Source organism: Anastrepha obliqua, chromosome 6 (assembly GCF_027943255.1).
Source record: "Anastrepha obliqua isolate idAnaObli1 chromosome 6, idAnaObli1_1.0, whole genome shotgun sequence".
Lineage (NCBI taxonomy): Eukaryota > Metazoa > Arthropoda > Insecta > Diptera > Tephritidae > Anastrepha > Anastrepha obliqua.
In genome coordinates this window covers 53,509,657-53,531,678 of record NC_072897.1, presented here as the reverse complement: position 1 = coordinate 53,531,678, position 22,022 = coordinate 53,509,657, and the positions used below count along the sequence as shown (strand labels likewise).

Genomic DNA, 22,022 nt, shown 5'->3' with positions numbered 1-22,022 from the left:
TTCATTAGAAACATTTAGAAAATTAATTGAAATATTTTTTATTTCCGTTTTTTCATTTTCCAATGGTCAACGAGGCAATGTATCTACATGAGACATTTGCTTAGCACTCTTATGTTTAATTTCATATTGATACATAGACAATTCAACCGACCATCGCTGCAAACGTGCGACTGCCACCGCGCTATTCAACTTTGTTGGGCTGAAAATGTCTTTAATTACTGAGTTATCTGTAAAAATAGTGAATGGTTGCCCAAACAAATACTTATGAAACTTTCGTACAGCAAAAATAATTGCTAATCGTTCACGGTGAACTTGTGAATAATTTTGCTCTGCCGGTGACAGTGTGGATGAAACAAACATGACCGGCTTCTCAATTCCATTTCCGATATGTGGGAGAACTGTGGCCACGCCGTAAGGACTTTCGTCAGTTGATACAACAATAGGTTTCTTTCTTAGGTTTTCAACAATGAACTGTTTACTTTTTTCAAAAACCCTTTGACATTATTCACTCCAGTGAAAAGGAGTTTCTTTTTGCAGCAGTCGATACAAGACATTTAGTTCAGCGGACATGTTTGCAACGAATTTCCTATAATAATTTATAAGACACAAGTACGACCGTACTTGTTGCAAATTTGTTGGTGCTGGGGCACTTACAATGGCTTTGACTCTATTTGGATTCGGTTTGACCCCACCATCTGTTAAGCAATGGCCCAAATATTCAACAGATGTTTTTAAGAAACGACATTTTTCAAAATTAATTTTAATTTTTAATTTTCACAGACGATCGCAGATTCTGTAAACATTATTAATGGCTTGTTGCTGATTTCAGCCTCCAATAATTATATCGTCCTGAAAGGCTCTAACGAATTGTAAACCATTTAAAATTTGGTCCATAACAGATTGAAATATAGGGTATTAACTATCAGATTTTTTTTAGAATCATTGGATAATTTCAATTGTTGGTATGTACCTTTTAAGTCTATAACAGAAAAATACTGGCAGTTTGCAAATATTCTGCGAATATATCTTCTACCAAAGGTAAAGGATAAGAAGCAAATTCGAGACATTTATTTAGCGATGCTTTTCCATCGAGACAAATCCTTATTTCCCTTTCGGTTTCGCAACAATTAATTGGACCTTGCTCAAGTTCTTCACCGACCTTTTCACGCAATTTAAATGGAACAGTATACGCGGCATGAAACACTGGTGTGTTATTTTCATTTAAAACTAAATCCACTTCAAAGTTTCTAATAACCTCATTGTTTTTTTCATCGACTATATTCGGATATCTACTTTTAATATTATCAAATATATCATTGTGTTCGATCAAGCTAATTATATTGGTTTCAAACCTCTTACGCCAACCAATAAATAATTAATCCAACCATGGCCTGCCCATTAGTGGCTTGAACCTTTTTCCAATATTGACGACTATCATTTTTAGGCTGACGATGACATACTTCAGAACTGAATGATCCTCATTTTAATATTTTCTCACTTGAAAAAGTTATTAAATTAATATTTGATTTGACCAATTTGACATTTTTAAATTTTTCATCAAGCTCATCCTTTGAAATAATTAAAGTGCACGCTCCACTATCCACTTCCATTTCGATCATGGTTTTGTTGACATTGACAGTAACGTAGCAACCTTCACTGGCACCGTGGATGTTGTTGATGACTTTGATCGACTCAGATGTACAGACTGAAGAAGTGTGACCTTTAGGTTTGCATTTAAAACATTTCTTCCATCGCGGGACATTTCTTCTCGTCGTGCTTTCTTCCACGTCGTGTACATTTGCTGAACTTTTGTACTGAAATTTCATCTGATGGCTTTTTAGACTTCTGTGGTATTTTTTGATTTTTATGCTTCCAATCAGACTTCTTTTGTGATGAATGTTTCTCTCTGTTGCCGTTACTTTCATTTTTTAGACGATTTACTGTATTCGAACGCATTTCGATTTGACCTTGTTTGGTTAACTCTAACTGCAGTACATTTTCACATGCTTTGTCAAAATTTGAGGTTAGCTCATCCATTAATTTCTGTTGAATTCGTTTACTTCTAAGACCCCTCCCCCCCTCGCAACGAAACTTTCGGGAAGCAAGGACGGCACTGGAGAGACTGAAGGATACCAAACTAGAGGATCTGACGGAAGAGCAGTCAGATTCCAAGGCGTGGGCTGAAGCTTTCATAGCCGAACACCGGGAGAAGGCTTAAATGGATTGTGTGCAAGGGAAGCGCAAAAGACCGACTGAGGGGACATCGCCTGAGGCCAAAAGATCTAAGGTGTCCGCCACTCAAACAACCAACACCATTAAGAAATCTTTTGCGGAAGTAGCGAAAGACAGCCACATAAGAGCGGTGATTGATCGCAGTTCCAATGACGGTGCGATCACACAAGCAAACTGGGACCTGATATACAGGAATCTCTGTAAAGTTTACAGAGACATCCTGCGATAACAGCCAGGACCCCCACTCGGGGGACGCGGGTTGGTTTCAATCACGCGTTAAATTAATCAGGTGCGCTGAACAACGATCTGTAGACTTTTACACTTCGGCAATAAAGCGCATAGGGGAGCCTTGGCCAGGGCCTGCCTCGACGTGGTCCTCCGAGAAGACATCCCTAATCGGCCAAGATGTAGAGCCTGGATAGCAGACTTCCACACCGACAAAGAGGAAGTGTTGGAACTGCTCAAACTAGGCATCCCTGAGTTACCAAACAGCGATTGGAAAGTAGCAAAGATTGGTGAAGTGGATGGCAAGAGGAGGCTAGCGGTGATCATCTTGATTGAGGAGTCGCTGGATCCACTCGCCAACTAGAAATGAAAGGTCAAATACGGTTTCCAATCACTGACACTCCATGTCTACAGACAGAATGTGGCCAGTAACGGCAGCTCCGCAGAAAACATGACATCATCTGCGGAGGAGACGACGGTTGCGGTAGACAACCAAACGGACGACGAGGTGGCATCCAATTCCGGTATGGTAGGCGAACTCTTCCGTAGGATTACCCTAGAGGAGATGGGAGAATATTCCGAGCTCTCAGATGCTTTGGAGGATGAGAAGTATATTCCCACTTCTTCCGACGAGGATATCGCTGACCAAACCGTGGTTGGCTGTGATCCAACAACGTATACCAGCGATGGTGGGGGTTGTACAGATCAACCTCCACCACAGTAAGGCGGCTTCAACCGCACTCATTCTCCGTCTCGCTGAAAGAGAAGAGGAAATCGCGCTCATCCAAGAAATATGGGTCGTAAAAGATCGGGTTTGCGGGTTGAGCAACAAAGAGTTTAAACTGGTCTATGTTACCGACAAAGGTAAACCCAGGTCGTGTATACTAGTGAAAAAACATATTAATGTATTCTTATTGATGCAATTTAGCGATGTGGATAACGCAATACTATCAGTGGAGTCCTGCGGTAGGACAATATGCATGAATATGCATATGGACATGATGCAGTGCAACCACCCCCATCACTACTCCTAAGAGGTGCAGCCGAGGAAGCCGCGAGACGTGGTATCCCATTCATACTGGGCGCAGATGCTAATGCTCATCATCAGACACCAAGGAACGCAATGAGAACATTTTTGAAATCATCATGTGTAACAATCTTCATATTAGCAATATAGGCAACACCCCTACCTTTGTAACAGCTACTAGGAGGGAAGTTCTGGACATAACATGTGTCAACGAACGGGGGGCACAAATTATAAAAGATTGGAGAGTGTCTCAAGACAACTGCTTCTCAGACCACAGGTACTAACGTACAGCATTTTATTACCAACTAAACTGTGCTATCCGGTCGTGACGGACAGAGGCTGATCGACTTCGCCGGGGCCCAAAACATGGTAGTCTGCAGCAGTATATTCCAGCATAAAAATATCCACCAAGCTACCTGGCTGTCCCCTAATCGAAAAACCCGAGACCAGATTGATCATGTTGTGATAGATGGAAGACACGCTTCTAGTGTATTAGATGTACGTACGATCCAAGAACCCAACATCGACTCGGATCATTACCTTGTTGCAGCCAAACTGCGCACACGCCACTGTGCAGTAAAAAACGTACATCTACCTACGCAAAGAATGTTCAACATCGAAAAGCTGAAATCACAACAGACAGCCAGAAGATTCGCCACTCGACTCTCACTCCTGCTCTCGGAGGGCACTGACCAACAAAGCGGCATCCACGAGCAATGGAGCGACATTTCTCGTTCTCTACGTACCGCCACCGAAGAAGAAGACGGATTCCGGTGAGCCCGAAAAAACCGTTGGTACGACGAGGAATGTCATGCTGCCGCAGAAAGAAAGGATGCCGTCTATAGAGCCACGCTGCGATCGGGTGCAACGCGAGCCATGTGGGATCGCTACGGAGAGGTAAAAAAGGAAGAGAGACGTATTATCCGAAAGAAGAAACGAGAGGAAACGAACGAAATACGTGAGTGCGAGGAGCTTGAGATGCTGAGAACAAGAACAATGCCCGAAAATTCTGCCAGAAAGTTCGGCAGCTTACAGAAGGTTTTAAGACCGGGGCGTTTTCCTGTAAGAACAAACACAGCGAACTGGTGACTGACATTCAGAGCAATCTTGAGTTATGGAGGGAACACTTCTCGAACCTGTTAAACAGTGATAGCTGCGCATGCCACAGAGAATGTGAAGGTCCCGATACCCCAATCGTCGACGATGGAATTGACGTTCCGCTACCCGACCATGACGAGGTGAGAATAGCGATAACGCGGCTAAAGAACAACAAAGCCGTGGGCGCCGACGGACTGCCGGCTGAGCTATTCAAACATGGCGGCGAGGAGCTGGTAAGGTGCATGCATCAGCTCCTATGCAAAATAATGGTCGGATGAAAGCATTCCTGCCGATTGGAATTTAAGTGTGCTCTGCCCAATCCATAAGAAGGGCGATCCTGCAACCTGTGCCAATTACCGCGGGATTAGTCTTGTAAATATCGCTATAAGGTTCTAGCGAGCGTATTGTGTGAAAGGCTGAAGCCCACCGTCAACCAACTGATTGGACCTTATAGGTGTGGCTTTAGACCTGGAAAGTCTACCATCGACCAAATGTTCACAATACCCCAAATTTTGGAAAATATTTATGAAAGGAGAATCGACACGCACCATCTTTTCGTCGATTTCAAAGCTGCATTCAACAGTATGAAAACGAGTTACTTGTATGCCGTCATGTCTGAATTTGGTATCCCCACAAAATTAATACGGCTATGCAAGATGACGTTGCTCAACACCAGCAACGCCGTCAGAATTAGGAAGGACCTCTCCGAGCCGTTTGATACCAAACGAGGTTTCAGACAGGGTGACTCGCTGTCCTGATGTTAGAGAATCATACGAGCCGCAGGCACAATATTTTATAAGAGCGTACAATTGTTGGCGTATGCTGATGATAATGACATCATTGGCCTTAACAACCGCGCTGTTAGTTCTGCGTTCTCCAAACTGGATAGGGAGGCAAAGCGAATGGGTCTGGTGGTGAACGAGGACAGAACGAAGTACCTCCTGTCTTCAAACAAACAGTCGGCGCACTCGCGTATCGGCACCCACGTCACTGTTGACAGTTATAATTTCGAGGTTGTAAAAGACTTCGTTTAGTTAGGGACCCGCATTAGCGCCGATAACAATGTCCGCCTTGAGATCCAACGTAGAATCTCTCTTGCCAACAAGTGCTACTTTGAACTAAGTAGGCAACTGAGCAGTAAAGTCCTCTCTCGACGAAAAAAACTTACACTCTACAAGACTCTCACCATGTCTGTCCTAACGTATGGCACAGAAGCCTGGACGATGACAACATCCGATGAAGCGACGCTTGGAGTGTTCGAGAGAAAGATTCTGCGTAAGATTTTTGGACCTTTTCACTTTGGAAGCGGCGAATATCGTAGGCGATGGAACGATGAGCTGTATGAGTTTTACGAGGACATAGGCATAACGCAGCGAATAAAGATCCAGCGGTGTCAGAGGAAGAGGAAGGCCTCCTCTGCGTTGGAAAGATCAGGTGGAGAAGGACTTGGCTTCACTTGGTGTGTCCAATAGGCGCTGGTTAGCACGAGAAAGAAAGGACTGGCGTGCTTTGTTAAACTCGGCCAAAATCGCGTAAGCGGTTATCGCGCTAATTAAAAAGAAGAAGTACGACTTAATTATATCCCTAAGAAATGGGCTGAAGTAAAAGTGGTCTTCATTCCCAAAGCAGGAAAAACCACACATACGAAACCGAAGGACTACAGGCCGATTAGCCTATCATATATAGATATATATAATATATAATTGGCGCGTTAACCCTTATTGGGTGTTTGGCCGAGCTCCTCCTCATATTTGTAGTGTGCGTCTTGATGTTGTTCCACATATGGAGGGACCTACAGTTTCAAGCCGACTCCGAGCGGCAGATATTTTTATGAGGAGCTTTTTCATGGCAGAAATACGCTCGGAGGTTTGCCATTGGCTGCCGAGGGGCGACCGCGATTAGAAAAATGTTTTTATTAATTTTGGTGTTACACCGAGATTCGAACCAACGTTCTCTCTGTGAATTCCGAATGGTAGTCACGCACCAACCATTTGGCTACGGCGGCCGCCGATTAGCCTATCATCCTTCCTGTTAAAAACGTTACAGCGATTGCTAGATGGGCACATCAAAGGAAAGATTAGCAATAAGCTATCACCCTCTCAACATGCATACAGCAGAGGTAAATCAGTGAAGACAGCACTCCACTCGCTAGTCGACTCGATTGAGAAATCACTTCACTATAAGGGATAATACACACCTTCCAATAACATACACCCGGAAGCAATTACCAAATCACTAACGGAAATGGGAGTAAACAGAGCGCTCGTCTCGCTGATAGAACGAATGCTAGTCGGGCGGACGATAGACGCAGATTTGGGTGAAACATCCATTAAGAAATTCCCGATCAGGGGTACACCGCAGGGTGGGGTGATTTTCCCACTTCTGTGGAACCTGACCGTCAATAATCTCCTTCAGGAACTGGAAAAAATGGGAGGCAAGATAATTTCATATGCCGATGATATTGTAATAGCAATCTCTGGCAAAAACTTTCCTACTCTGTGTGTTCTTCAACAGACTATCACTATGGTGCAAAAGCCGAGGACTTGAAGTAAATCCGAAAACAACGGAAGTGATACTGTTCAGCAGAAAACATAAAATACCTGCTCTTCAACAAGTACTTTTAGGAGGAAAACCCCTTAGGGTAACAGAAAACGCAATATCTAGGACTTGTACCAGATAGGAAGCTAAATTGGGGGCTCACAGCCGCAGATAGAGTACGCAAAGCTACGACGGCGCTACACTCCTGCGGAAGGCTCATTGGGAAAAAATAGGGTTTGAATCCCAGAGTGATACACTGGTTGTACAATGCAGTAATTAGACCAATTCTCTACTAGGGTATTGCAATATGGTGGAAAGCCCTGGAGAGGGGCGTGAACATTAAAAAAGTTGCAGGTTCCAAAGACTTGCATCTGTTCTTATAACCGGTGCAATGTCAAACACACCATCGAAAGCACTATATGTGATATTATATTAAACTTCCTTCCGGTAGACCTGCCGGCAAAGTACATTGCGCGCAGTGCAGCAATAAGGCTGAGTACTTCAAGCAAATGGTCAAATACCGACATGGCCACGGCAGAATCCTGGATGCCACGTTGGGGCTTCCCAGACAGGTAGACTATACAGTACCGCCTGTACTTGCCACTACAACGTTGGTGACACTCCTACCCTCGAGGGAAGAGTGGGAAGGGGACGTGGTAAGACAGGGCGAGTCCATCCATGCATACACAGATGGCTCAAAGCTCTATGGCAGGGTGGGCGGATGTTTATATTCCGAGCATCTGGGGATCTCCTTCAGTTTTCGGCTCCCCGACTACTGTAGTGTCTTTCAGGCGGAACTGATGGCAAAAATGAAAGCCGTAACACTGGTACAGTGTGATACGATACCTGGAGATGATATCTACATTTTCACTGATAGCCAGGCGGCGATAAAATCCCTCACAAAACAGTCGACAACCTCCAAAGTAGTCATGAAATGCCGCGCATCTCTTAACGAGATGGGTGAGTCATTTCACCTAATAATAGCATGGGTTCCTGGCCATTGCGGCATTGAGGGGAACTGCAGAGCCGATGAACTAGCGAAAATCGGTACCAAATTGACTGATGAGTACATAGACAACGATATAGGTATACCCTTGCAAACATCTAGACTACGTATCCGCGAAGAAATTGTTAGAGTAGCGAACGAAAGATGGCGTAACGAAGCCACTTGCAATATAGCCCGACAGATGTGGCCGACTTTCAATGCTAAACGCACAGAACTTGTACTAAGAAGAGATAAGCATAGTCTTAACACGCTGATTTCAGTTATTACGGGGCACTGCCTAATCGGTAGGCACGCCCAGAGAATGCGTGTGCAAAGGCATGACTTCTGCAGAAGTTGTCTAGACGAGGAAGAGGAAGCACTTCTGTGTCACTGTCCTGCTCTATCCAGACGTAGACTCGCCATTTTGGGCGGACATTTCTTCAACGAATTAGAGGATCTCGGCTCTGTCGAAATTAAGGATCTTGCGAAATTTTTGAATATCACAAATTGGTTTCAGGAGAGATAGGGGCTAGTTCCCCACGCGGCATCACAATGGACCATGAGCCTGAGTGTGTCCTACAATGGACAACCACTTCAACCTAATCTAACATAACTTAACCTAAGACCTGTTATTAGCTGATCTAATAATTCCTGACCTAATTCCTCATTTAGGTGCTTTTGTTGTAAATAAGCAACATATATTATTAAGCATGTTCAGTTGTAATAAAATCACCAAACTCACATTCTTACGATAAGAATTTTAACCTCACAATGTAATCAGAAATTGTCTCATCTTCTTCTTGCATGCATTAAAAAACTTGTACCTCTTCGAACGCTTATTCCTTTTCGGTTGATAATATTCGCTCAGGATTTTCATCAATTCACGTATGTTTTTTGGCTCAGCAATTGAGGTGTTGTTAGCTTTTTGCACAGCTCATAAACTTCGGCTCTGCACATGGTGATGAATAGAGGAGCTTTAAGAGGGTCCTCTTTTCAATCGGCTTCAAAAAATCGATTTTTTTACTGCAATCGATTGATATATTATAGGAGAATATTCCCTCAAAATTTTATAGCGGAATTCAAAGTGATTTCGAAGTTTCAGGCCTGTGTACCGTCCCTCGTGTGAGTATACTGTCTATCTTCTGAAAACTTTGAAACACGTTTTCTCAAAACCATGAAATTTAAAAAAAAAAAAACGACGAAAGTTATCGTTTCAAGCCGAAAATCTATATAAAGATAATTAAAATGCGCAACTAATTACTTAACAAAATACAAAAAAAAGATTCATTTTTTAATGTTATTTAACACCTTTTTTGAAAAAAAGCGAAAAAAAGTACTTTTTTCAATAATTATTTGTGTGTTCGTTTTTTCATATTTTTATACAAGAGTAGTCTATTATATGCGGGAAAGCCTTCTGAATAAGACAATATTTTTCTTTTGTGTTTCCGGTCAAAACTACGACTGCAATCTTACAGGCCGTTTTACTAGCGCGCAACGAGAAGCTGTGCAAGATCCCTCATATGTCCACAGCGGACTACTTCTTTTGCTTTACCTTCACTATTATTCGGTTCTTGTAGTGATAATTCTAGATTTTCCTTTTTAGGTTCACTAATACTCATCTCAATTTATTCAATAAAGGCAAATTTAACTTTTCTTTGCACGTTGGTTCTTTTTACTCGTCGCCATAAAATGTATGAGAAGAAACCCGTCTGTTCATTTTACAGGGTGAAGGATATGAAGTGTTACCTATTCAAAACACCATCACTTTTTTGTGTGAAATTAGTTTTTATTGATTTCAAAGACAAAATTGTTCAAAAATGATTACAATTTTAACATATATTCACTTTAGCTCGATATGACCCCCTTTGCCTTGACTATAGCCTTCAAACGGTCAAAAAATTAGTTGCTGCTGCACGAATGTGATCTTGAGGTATTTTGGTTCATTCTCGTATAATCGCTTTTTTCAGTGCATCCATACTGGCATATTTTTTAGTCCTCCCCTTTCTCTCCAAAATGGACCAGATGGAATAGTCCATCGCATTTGCGTCTGGCGAATTCGAAAGCCATTGTATGGACGAAATGAAGTGTGGAACATGATTTTTTAACCATTCTTGGTTCACACGAGCCTTATGAGACGGTGCCGAGTCCTGTTGGAACGTCAATGGTCTACGACCGAAATGTTTGCGTGTCCACGGCTCTAAAGGAGCTTCTAAAACATTTTCCCGATAATAAATCGCATTCACTTTGACACCAGGCTCAATAAAAACGATTGGAGAGCGTTCATTAGCGGTCACTGCGGCCCAAACCATTACTTGCGATGGGAAATTGCTTCGAGTGGCCATACGTAGGCCCAAATTCTCGTATGAGCATTTGGTCAAGTAAACACGATCGTTTTGAGTGTTTATGATCTGCTCAATTCGGAAATTTTTTTCATCAGAAAACACAATGTAAGGAATTTCGCCACGTTCGTGCAAGCGCAACAACTCCTTTGTTCTTTCGCACCGAACTTCTTTTTGCTGGGGTAAAAGATCGTGTGCTTTTGGAACTTATAACCCCTGACCTTGAGCACATTTTTCAATATGCGTCGAATGCTGTCTTGCGATATTTTCAGTTCTTTGGCCATTTTTCTTCCACTTCGACGTGGATTTCGTTCAAGTCGAGCCTTCACTTTCCGAACCATTTCTGGCGTGGTTGCGGTTTTGTTTACTCCACCTCCATAGCGTTTTGCAATGGTACCAGTATCATTGTAACGTTTTATAGTGCGATACATAAACATTTTATTCACTTTGAGGTGACTGAGCTCACGAACATTGGCTGGTTTTGATTTTCCAGCCAAATGTAACGCAATCACACTATTAAGTTTGAGTTCCATCACAGAAAAAAAAATTCAACACAACTGAGGCGCAAATGCTTTTGATGGCTTATAAACATATATGTCATGAGCTATTTTACAGATAAAAGCAGTGTGAAGTTGGTAACACTTCATATCGTTCACCCTGTATAATGAAGAATGCAAGTGATGTCTACTTAAACTCTGCTAATAATACATAACAGAGTGCTCTGCCTAATCCATAAGAAGGGAGATTGTGCCAATTACCGCGGGATTAATCTTTTAAATATCGCGTATAAGGTTCTAGCGAGTGTATTGTGTGAAAGGCTGAAGCCCACCATCTACAAACTGATTGAACCTTATCAGTGTAGCTTCAGACCTGGAAAATCTACATTCGATCAGATATTCACAATACGCCAAGTTTTGAAAAATGCCCATGAAAGGATAATCGATAAAGACCATCTTTTTGTCGTTTTTAAACCTGCGTTCGACAGCATAAAAAGGAGTTACCTATATACCGCTATATCTGTTGGAGTTGCAAATATGCCAGCGTCGTCAGAATTGGGAAGGTCATATCCGTGATGCTGGAAAAGATCGTGCGAACCGCAGAACTTAATCGCTCAGGAACAATTTTTCATAAGAGCGTATAATCCGGGAGCCAGGGGTCATTTTAACCTCATCAATTCATGCATTGAAAATTCCGCGCGCCGCCGAGATGTATGAACTTAATGATACATTCTTGCTTCGGCTGATGGTCTTCCCACCACTATAAACGCAGCTGACCATAATTATTATATTTTCATATCTGTTCAGCTGACGTATTTTCCCCCTCTACGGCGCAGCTGACTATTTTTTTTTTATTCTAATATACTAAATGTCAACAATACACAAAAGAAATTTCAGCCGGTATTAAATGACTCGTTAAAAATTTTTTTGGACACGTTCCGCAGCATCCCACGCACGTACCCAGCGCTACTGGACCAGCTGACGGTTGGTTTCGTCATTCATTGGATAGCGTCTGCTTTCAGTATTAAAATCAGTTGGCATGAAATGATGAGGTCAAAATGACCCCTGGCTCCCGGGCTAGGTGAGGTTAGGCTTGGTTGATATGGTTGCCCAGGGAATGGGCACACTTGGACGAAGATTGATTCGTCCTTTGCGATGCCATTATGGAAGGGTGAGGCGGGAGACACCGACGGGATACAGGGAAAGGGCGGGGAGAGATGGTGCTGGGATGGTTAGGAGCGTACGGATTACGAACGAAGACTACGTTTGCGTCGACCACTTAATGCTGCTGATGAAATTCATCAGATTTTTTATGTCAGCACCAGCTATATCAGCAGGCGTGGCAAAAAAGTATGAGCCAAGATGCCTAGATCTTAGCCCCGCCGCAGCAGGGCAGCTAAGGAGGAGGTGCTGAGATGATTCCACCTCATCCTCCATACATCCAGCGCAGAAAGGACTCGAGGCGATTCCAAATCTCACAGCATGCATTCCTCGCGCATTGTGTCCTGTGAGAGAGCCCACGAGATTAGAGAGCTGATATTTTGTCAGCCTCAGAAGCTCGCCTGAGCGCCTCCGGTCCACACGTGGCCAGAAGGATTTCGCGACCTTACACTTTTGTGTACTTGCCCAGCGCTTGCTGAGTTGGTGCGATGCCCATCTTTCCAGAAGCAGACCGCAGCTAGTCAGGGGGATCCCGATTCTCTCCCTTCGCAAGGAAATCACCTCGCATGTCCCTTGTCTGGCCAGCTCATCTGCCCCACAGTTTCCAGCAATGTCGCTGTGACCAAGAACCCAGATGAGGCTGATGGGCTAAAAATTATGTAAAAAAATTTCAATCGACACAAAGTAGTTTTACTTTTCAATTTTTTTTACAAGTTCACCTGTTCAGCTGACGTGTTTTCCCCCCTGATTATTTTTTTTTATTCTACTAAATGTCAACAATACATAAAAAAAATTTCATCCGGTATAAAATGAGTTGGTAGAAATTTTTTTTCGACACGTTTCGTACCCTCCCACAATCACACCCACCGCGGGTGCGTCAGCTGACGTTCATTTTCGTTATTCATGAAAGCTTAATCAGTATAGTATCAGAGAATGTTAATGCAATGAGAAGGAGCAAATGTTAAATGAGCTTTTTTCGAGTTCTAATTTATAGATTCATAATAAGGTCATTTCAAATTCAACTATCTTCACGAGTGGGGAATTGCAGATATTTACCACGCGAGTGACGCGAGTGGAGGGTTTCTATATTTACTTACCACGCTAGGACAAGAATTCAGATATTTTCTGCGTTTACCATACTACTGAGGAAGTTCATAAGATTTTTCGGCACACTACTAAGGAAATCGAAGCGAATAAAATTGCGATTAAGAAGGCCGCGCGGCAGTTAGTTTGTGGTGCAGAAGCTAAAGTCGGCGGAATTATTCGTTTTGTTTTTTGGCACGTATATAATTCAGGTTCAAGTCCTGAAGACATTTTTTTTTTCTTACACATTTTTTTTTTTTACAATTCAAACCAGGAAAGTTTGGTAAAATTTTTGAGTTTATTTTAATTAAAATTTCTTTAAAATACTGTTTTTTTTTGTATTTTATAAATGGAAATTTCTTTTCGGTATAAAATAGTTCATACTGGATATGACCTGACTTTTATATAAATCAATCAAAACAGAAAATATGTACATATATCTATAATCTATTTCATCAAATCCAAATTATATTGATGAGAAAATATCATTCTAATATCCGTCCAGAAAGCCAAACGCGCATACACACATGCATATTCATATAATTACGCATACAAACTTTCAACTAACGCAGAATATGTGCATATAAAACTGCGAATCGAATAAATGAGTGATTTAGAAAAGATCATTAATAATTATAGATTAGCGCAATCGTGAAATACGTGTCGTGTACGCAGTACATCGTCTCATATTTGACTCAGGTTCAAATCCTGTGCACAGTTTTTTGTTCGATATTTTTATTTCATTTTTTATATTTGGTTTAATTAGAATTGATTTAAAATAGTGTATTCAGATTTTTCTAATACCTGTTATTTAGAAATTTATTTTCTATATAACATTATTCATACTTCTTTTGAATTAATTTATATGTAAAACAGCCATAAACGTAATCATATGAATATGCATTCCTATATTTAATCTCTTCAGTCAAATCTGAACTACTTACATACACATATTGATGAGAAAATATTCTAATATCCATGGATGCATCCAGAAAGCCAAACGCGCATACACGCTTATGTATATAAATATATGCAAACCTTCAACGAACGCAAAATGTATGCATACAAAAAACAACAACTGCGACCGTCTTCTTGTCCGTCAGTGAAAAGATGGGATATGTATACCCTATGAGCAAAAAGAACCGGGAAGGTGATGTTTACTGTTTCCTTCGATTGCCAAGGCATAGTCCACCATGAGTACCTTCCATCGGGCCAGAGAGTCAATAGAGAATATTATTTATCCGTTTTGAAACCTTAGAGAGATGCTGTGTGTTGCAAACCGCCGGAAATGTGAGCAAACAATTCTCAGATTTTGCATGATGATAACGCGCCATCGCACTGATCAAAGAGAATACAAATCGGCCTGCCGGGGGTGTTTGGAGGACTGGGTTAAACGTTGGCACATGTGTGTTGCTTCAGACGGGTCATATTTTGAAGGAGATACTATCAATTTGCCTTAAATTTAACTCTGTTTTGTTTAATTTAAACATTCCCGGTACTTTCTGATCATAAGGTACATATATGCGGCTTTGCGGACAGCAATATGTGATTCGCTGGAAGTCGCATTAACTCGCGACTGTCGCACAGTTAGAAGACATATTTACATACATATAAGGGTGCATACATACATACGGAGCCGCGGCCACTCGACATGACAAAAATTTAAGATTTATCAAATATTGGCAAACAATTCCACGCGAAATATTCCAATATTGACTATTTTCGAATGGTCGCGAAAATTGGCATATGGGCGGCTCGTTTTATGAATGAAATTGAAATATGAGCTCTAACTTATGAATGAACTTTTTGTTTTTGTTCTGAATTGTTCAGCGCCGTCGCTGATAGAATCATGGCCGCTGCGACTGCGTCTACGAATGTATTTTGTTTTTGTAGTCGCTAGGCTTAGATTTTAGCTTTGGGCGACATGCGCATGTGAGGTATGTGTTTTTGTTGTGTTCTAGAACATTTTAGAATGTGCGGTGGCAAAGCGGCCATGGCGTTGCGCTTGCTGTTGCTTTTGCGTCTATCAAAGTACATATCGTGTTTTTGTAAGTACAATATTAGGAATATCGACTGGTGAAAGACAAAAGTACACGGAAGCAAGAAGGGAGCGCTGTGCTCGCGCATATATGCATGAATGTATGAACGTGCATGGATGTAGTAACATATGAATACAATTATTTTGTAGGAAGTTTAGAAGGCAAGTAGGTATATATGTATGTATATATGCTAGGACATAATACATACATAGAGCAGAATTGTTTTTGCACTTGTTAGGAAGAAACTCGCTAGTGCGTATGTGTATTTGTCTTGTAAGAATATGATGTGCTGTGACTTGTGTACATACATAAGTCAAGGTTATTTGGGCATACATGCATATGAACATATGTATGAAAGGAAGATGATGTTCTTGCGCTTGTGCATTATTGTTTTTCATATACAAATGTACATACCTACATATGTATGTAAATGCTGTCGAATACATAAACTATAAATTGACATACAATATAAAATAAGTGTTGATTTATCTTAAACCGTTTTTTTTTTCTTAATGCAAATACCTCCTATTGACATGTACATACATATTATGTATGTATATTGTCATATACCATCATTTATGTACATATAAAGTATACGTTCATTTATGAATGTATGTAATGAAAAACTTCATGAATCACTTTCAGAACTTTATTAAAATTAATTCGCGTCGCGCGCATGCACAAAACCTTGGTTCACAACGCAGGCGCAGAAATAAACGCACTGTGTATTTATCCTCCCCATGTGACTCGGCATCAATTCTCGGCGCCAATTTTTTTTTTTTTTTTTAAATGTGTTTTTTTTAATGTAATCGTAAAAATTTTTTAATAAATTTTATGTATCCGCTTATCATTTCAAAAGTAACAAAATGGTAAAAAAATAAGCAGTCGAAGAAATAAATGCACCGCCTCTTTTTCCTCGCCACATGTTAGACTCGATTTCAATTCCCAGTGCAAACCTTTTTTTATAAATTTTTTTTTTAAATTCGTTTTTTTTATGTAATTAAAAAAAATTATGTAATAAATTTTACGTATTCGCTTATTATTTAAAAAAATACGAAAATAGTAAAAATTTAATTAGTTTAATGTATTTATCCTCCCCACGTGACTCGCCATCAATTCTCGGTGGAAATTTTTTTTTTCGTTTTTAATTTTTATTTTTTTAATGTAATCGTAAAAAATTGTTTAATAAATTTTATGTATCCGCTTATCATTTCAAAAGTAACAAAATGGTAAAAAAATAAGCAGTCGAAGAAATAAATGCACCGCCTATTTTTCCTCGCCACATGTTAGACTCGATTTCAATTCCCAGTGCAGACCTTTTTTTATTAATTTTTTTTTTTAAATTCGTTTTTTTTTTATGTAATTAAAAAAAATTATGTAATAAATTTTACGTATTCGCTTATTATTTCAAAAAATACGAAAATAGTAAAAATTTAATTAGTTTAATGTATTTATCCTCCCCACGTGACTCGCCATCAATTCTCGGTGCAATTTTTTTTTTCGTTTTTAATTTTTATTTTTTTAATGTAATCGTAAAAAAATTTGTAATAAATTTTATGTATCCGCTTATCATTTCAAAAGTAACAAAATGGTAAAAAAATAAGCAGTCGAAGAAATAAATGCACCGCCTATTTTTCCTCGCCACATGTTAGACTCGAGTTCAATTCCCGGTGCAAACTTTTTTTTATAAATTTTATTTTTTAAAATCGTTTTTTTTTTTTCTAATGTAATTGAAAAAAAAATAATTATGTAATAAATTTTACGTATTCGCTTATTATTTCAAAAATACGAAAATAGTACAAATTTAATTGGTTTAATGTCGAGGTGAGAAATGTGTCGTGTGTTGAGGTGAAAGATGTGTGGTGTTTCTAATTTTTGTGTGGGCGAAAGTCAGTGAGGTGTCTATAAACTCGGTGTGCTAAATGACCTTATTACAAATCTTTCAGATCTCAATTGTACGAAAAAAAGCTTACAGTAACATTTGCACCTTCTCATTGCATTAACATTCTCTGGTCCTAGCATATATACATACATATATACCTACTTGCCTTCTAAACTTCCTACAAAATAATTGTATTCATATGTTACTACATCCATGCACGTTCATACATTCAAGCATACATATACATATGCGCGAGCACAGCGCTCCCTTCTTGCTTCCGTGTACTTTTGTCTTTCACCAGTCGATATTCCTAATATTGTACTTACAAGAACACAATACTTTGATAGACGCAAAAGCAACAGCAAGCACAACGCGATGGCCGCTTTGCCACCACACATTCTAAAATGTTCTAGAACACAACAAAAACACATACCTCACATGCGCATGTCGCCCAAAGCTAAAATCTAAGCCTAGCGACTACAAAAACAAAATACATTCGTAGACGCAGTCGCAGCGGCCATGATTCTATCAGCGACGGCGCTGAACAATTCAGAACAAAAACAAAAAGTTCATTCATAAGTTAGAGCTCATATTTCAATTTCATTCATAAAACGAGCCGCCCATATGCCAATTTTCGCGACCATTCGAAAATAGTCAATATTGGAATATTTCGCGTGGAATTATTTGCCAATATTTGATAAATCTTAAATTTTTGTCATGTCGAGTGGCCGCGGCTCCGTATGTATGTATGCACCCTTATATGTATGTAAATATGTCTTCTAACTGTTCGACAGTCGAGAGTTAATGCGACTTCCAGCGAATCACACATTGCTGTCCGCAAAGCCGCATATATGTACCTTATGATCAGAAAGTACCGGGGATGTTTAAATTAAACAAAACAGAGTTAAATTTAAGACAAATTTATATTATCTCCTTCAAAATATGAGCCGTCTGAAGCTACACACATGTGCCAACGTTTAACCCAGTCCTCCAAACACCCCCGGCAGGCCGATTTGTATTCTCTTTGATCAGTGCGATGGCGCGTTATCGTCATGCAAAATCTGAGAATTGTTTGCTCACATTTCCGGCGGTTTGCAACACACAGCATCTCTCTAAGGTTTCAAAACAGATAAATAATATTCTCTATTGACTGTCTGGCCCGATGGAAGGTACTCATGGTGGACTATGCCTTGGCAATCGAAGGAAACAGTAAACATCACCTTCCCGGTTCTTTTTGCTCATAGGGTATACATATCCCATCTTTTCACTGACGGACAAGAAGACGGTCGCAGTTGTTGTTTTTTATATGCATACATTTTGCGTTCGTTGAAGGTTTGTATATATTTGTATACATATGCGTGTATGCGCGTTTGGCTTTCTGGATGCATCCATGGATATTAGAATATTTTCTCATCAATATGTGTATGTAAGTAGTTCAGATTTGACTGAAGAGATTAAATATAGGAATGCATATTCATATGATTGCGTTTATGGCTGTTTTACATATAAATTAATTCAAAAGAAGTATGAATAATGTTATATAGAAAATAAATTTCTAAATAACAGGTATTAGAAAAATCTGAATACAATATTTTAAATCAATTCTAATTAAACCAAATATAAAAAATGAAATAAAAATATCGAACAAAGAACTGTGCACAGGATTTGAACCTGAGTCAAATATGAGACGATGTACTGCATACACGACAAGTCTTTCACGATTGCGCTAATCTATAATTATTAATGATCTTTTCTAAATCACTCATTTATTCGATTCGCAGTTTTATATGCACATATTCTGCGTTAGTTGAAAGTTTGTATGCGTAATTATATGAATATGCATGTGTGTATGCGCGTTTGGCTTTCTGGACGGATATTAGAATGATATTTTCTCATCAATATAATTTGGATTTGATGAAATAGATTATAGATATATGTACATATTTTCTGTTTTGATTGATTTATATAAAAGTCAGGTCATATCCAGTATGAACTATTTTATACCGAAAAGAAATTTCCATTTATAAAATACAAAAAAAAAAACAGTATTTTAAAGAAATTTTAATTAAAATAAACTCAAAAATTTTACCAAACTTTCCTGGTTTGAATTGTAAAAAAAAAAATGTGTAAGAAAAAAAAAATGTCTTCAGGACTTGAACCTGAATTATATACGTGCCAAAAAACAAAACGAATAATTCCGCCGACTTTAGCTTCTGCACCACAAACTAACTGCCGCGCGGCCTTCTTAATCGCAAATTTATTCGCTTCGATTTCCTTAGTAGTGTGCCGAAAAATCTTATGAACTTCCTCAGTAGTTTGGTAAACGCAGAAAATATCTGAATTCTTGTCCTAGCGTGGTAAGTAAATATAGAAACCCTCCACTCGCGTCACTCGCGTGGTAAATATCTGCAATTCCCCACTCGTGAAGATAGTTGAATTTGAAATGACCTTATTATGAATCTATAAATTAGAACTCGAAAAAAGCTCATTTAACATTTGCTCCTTCTCATTGCATTAACATTCTCTGATAGTATAGTCCAGATTTCAACGGTTTAAAAACGCAGTCCAAAACCGACCTCTGGCTCCCGGGCTAGTACAATTGTTGGCGTATGGTCATGATATTTATATCATCGGCCTTAACAGCCGCGCTATTAGTTATATCTTTCCCAAACTGGATAAAGAAGCAAAGCGAAGCACAGAACAAATGAAGTGCCTACTGTTATCGAAGAAACAGTTGGCAAGGAAACATATCGGCACCAACGTGATTGTTGACCGTTATGATTCAGAAGTTGTAAGAGACTTTGGTTATCTAAGAACCAGCATTGACAACGATAACAATGTCAGCCTTGAAATCAGGAATATTTCCTCTGCACTGGAAAGATCAGGTGAAGAAGGACTTGGCTTCACTTGGTGTGCCCAACTGGCGCCGGTTATGACGAGAAAGAAACGAAAACCTTTCAGTGGAAGTGATTTCTTTTGTGAACCATGTATTTTGGGAAAGCAACATCGGCATCTTTTTGCCGAAAGGAAGAATAGAGCCAGTGTGACTGAAGAAGTGGTTCATACAGACTTATGCAGGAAGCTTCGCATGGCGGTGCTTGTTATTTGCTTTTGATTCGCGATGATTACTCAAACTATCTTTATGTCTATTGTATCTAATCGAAAGCAGATGTTTCGAGCAAGATGAGATACTTTAAATCGGAATGAATCTGAGATCGACAAAAAGATTAGATACATCAGAACTGGGTTGGAGTTCGTAAACAAAGATGTGAAGGAAATTCTGAATGATTAAAGAGATTTACATCAAAAACCTACACCGTATACTTCAGAACACAATGGTTAAGCAGAGGGAGATATGCGGCTCATAGTAAAAGCGGCAAGGTCGATGCAATGTTCAAAGTGTTTAAGTCTAAAAGTTGAGTGGAGGTGGTTTGAAACGTTACATTTACTGTCAACCGAACATGCAAAACCAAAACTGATCAGACGACACCTTACGATTTGTACTTCGATCATTCTCCGGACATTCTTAATCTACAAGGTTTTAGCTCGGATGTCGCGTTGGATACGAGGAGTTTTGCAAAGGCCATCGGAGAAGAAGAATTGAAATTTCCAAAGACGTTATTATTCGCGACTAAAACTTCGAAGTAGTTATTCCTCATAAAGGCGAAACAAACTCAGCACCACGCATTTATGTGCGTATTATGTACATATTATTGGTGAATCAAGCAATGACATAAAACCATCACATGATGCGAATACAAAAAAGGAGAACTTTGTGAGACGATACAACTGAGGTCCAGCAGAAGAGACGATAATGATGCATATTTAGCTTAGAGTGTTGACCAAACAACCTTCCAAGGGGCTATGAGTAATGATATAACAATTAAAACGTGGAATGGAAGAAGAAATTGATAATCTAGGTAATAATTAAACTTGGAACTTGCTAAGTCTTCCCGACAATAAAGAAACTATTTCTAATAAATTAGTGTTCAAAGAGACACGAAATGAGAAAGTTGAAATTCGTTTGGTTGCCCGCGGATTCACACAGAAATTCGGTATAGATTATGATGAAATCAGTAGCCAAGTTTACCTCCTTGCGTATAATGTTTGCATTATCCTGTGAATATATTTTAACGACGAAGCGATTCGATGTTCAAACCGTGTTTTTGTATGGAAATCCTGAGGAACACATTTATATATATCAACTTATTGGCTATGAGGCTGATTCCGGAAGGGTGCTTTTGCTAGAAAAGTGTTACAGCGATTTAACAGGTTGGATGCCAAGCCAGTTAGTACGAAGGAGTACTTCAAAATACAAAAAGCAAAATTTGTGAGGAATAATTAATAAAGGTATATTTCTAACAAAATCTAATGATTTGTCTTTGAAACCCTACTTTTACTGGAAATATTTGCACTAGATGTTATGGAGGTTATGTTATAATGTTCTGCGGTGGACCGGCATAATGGTTTTCAGCCAACAGTTGTGCTTTCAACGACCGAAGCCAAGTTCATGGCAGCATGCGAAAGTGTAAAGCAGTGGTCGCCAACCCGTCGATCGCGAGCTACCGGTAGCTCGCAAAGGCAATTCTGGTAGCTCGCGCTGCTCACGTTGCAAAAAATCCACAAGTCTGAAAATCATACCAGTATTAGCAAATTTCACAAATTTTCATAATAAATAGATAAACAGCGGCAACACTGCGGTAAGCGATTTCGCGCCGACAAACACGACGCGAAGTCGCGTCTTCGTTCTAGGATCGGCTGGAGCCGATTAGCGTGTTCGAGAATTTTTTGGCTTTATATATATGCAATGCACGTCGACATTGCGCTCAGTTTAATACTGAACGGCATTATCAACGTTCTGCGTGCAGCGGTTGGGTTAGAGTTCGAAACATTATGGCAAGCAGTAGTAAGAAGGC

General features: G+C 39.7%; 1 protein-coding gene across 1 annotated transcript in view; it reads right to left on the bottom strand.

The window, feature by feature from the left end:
• LOC129250536 (voltage-dependent calcium channel type D subunit alpha-1-like) overlaps positions 1–22,022 on the bottom strand; it is a 342,952-nt gene that overhangs the window by 279,161 nt on the left and 41,769 nt on the right. The gene's annotated exons all lie outside the window — the stretch shown is intronic.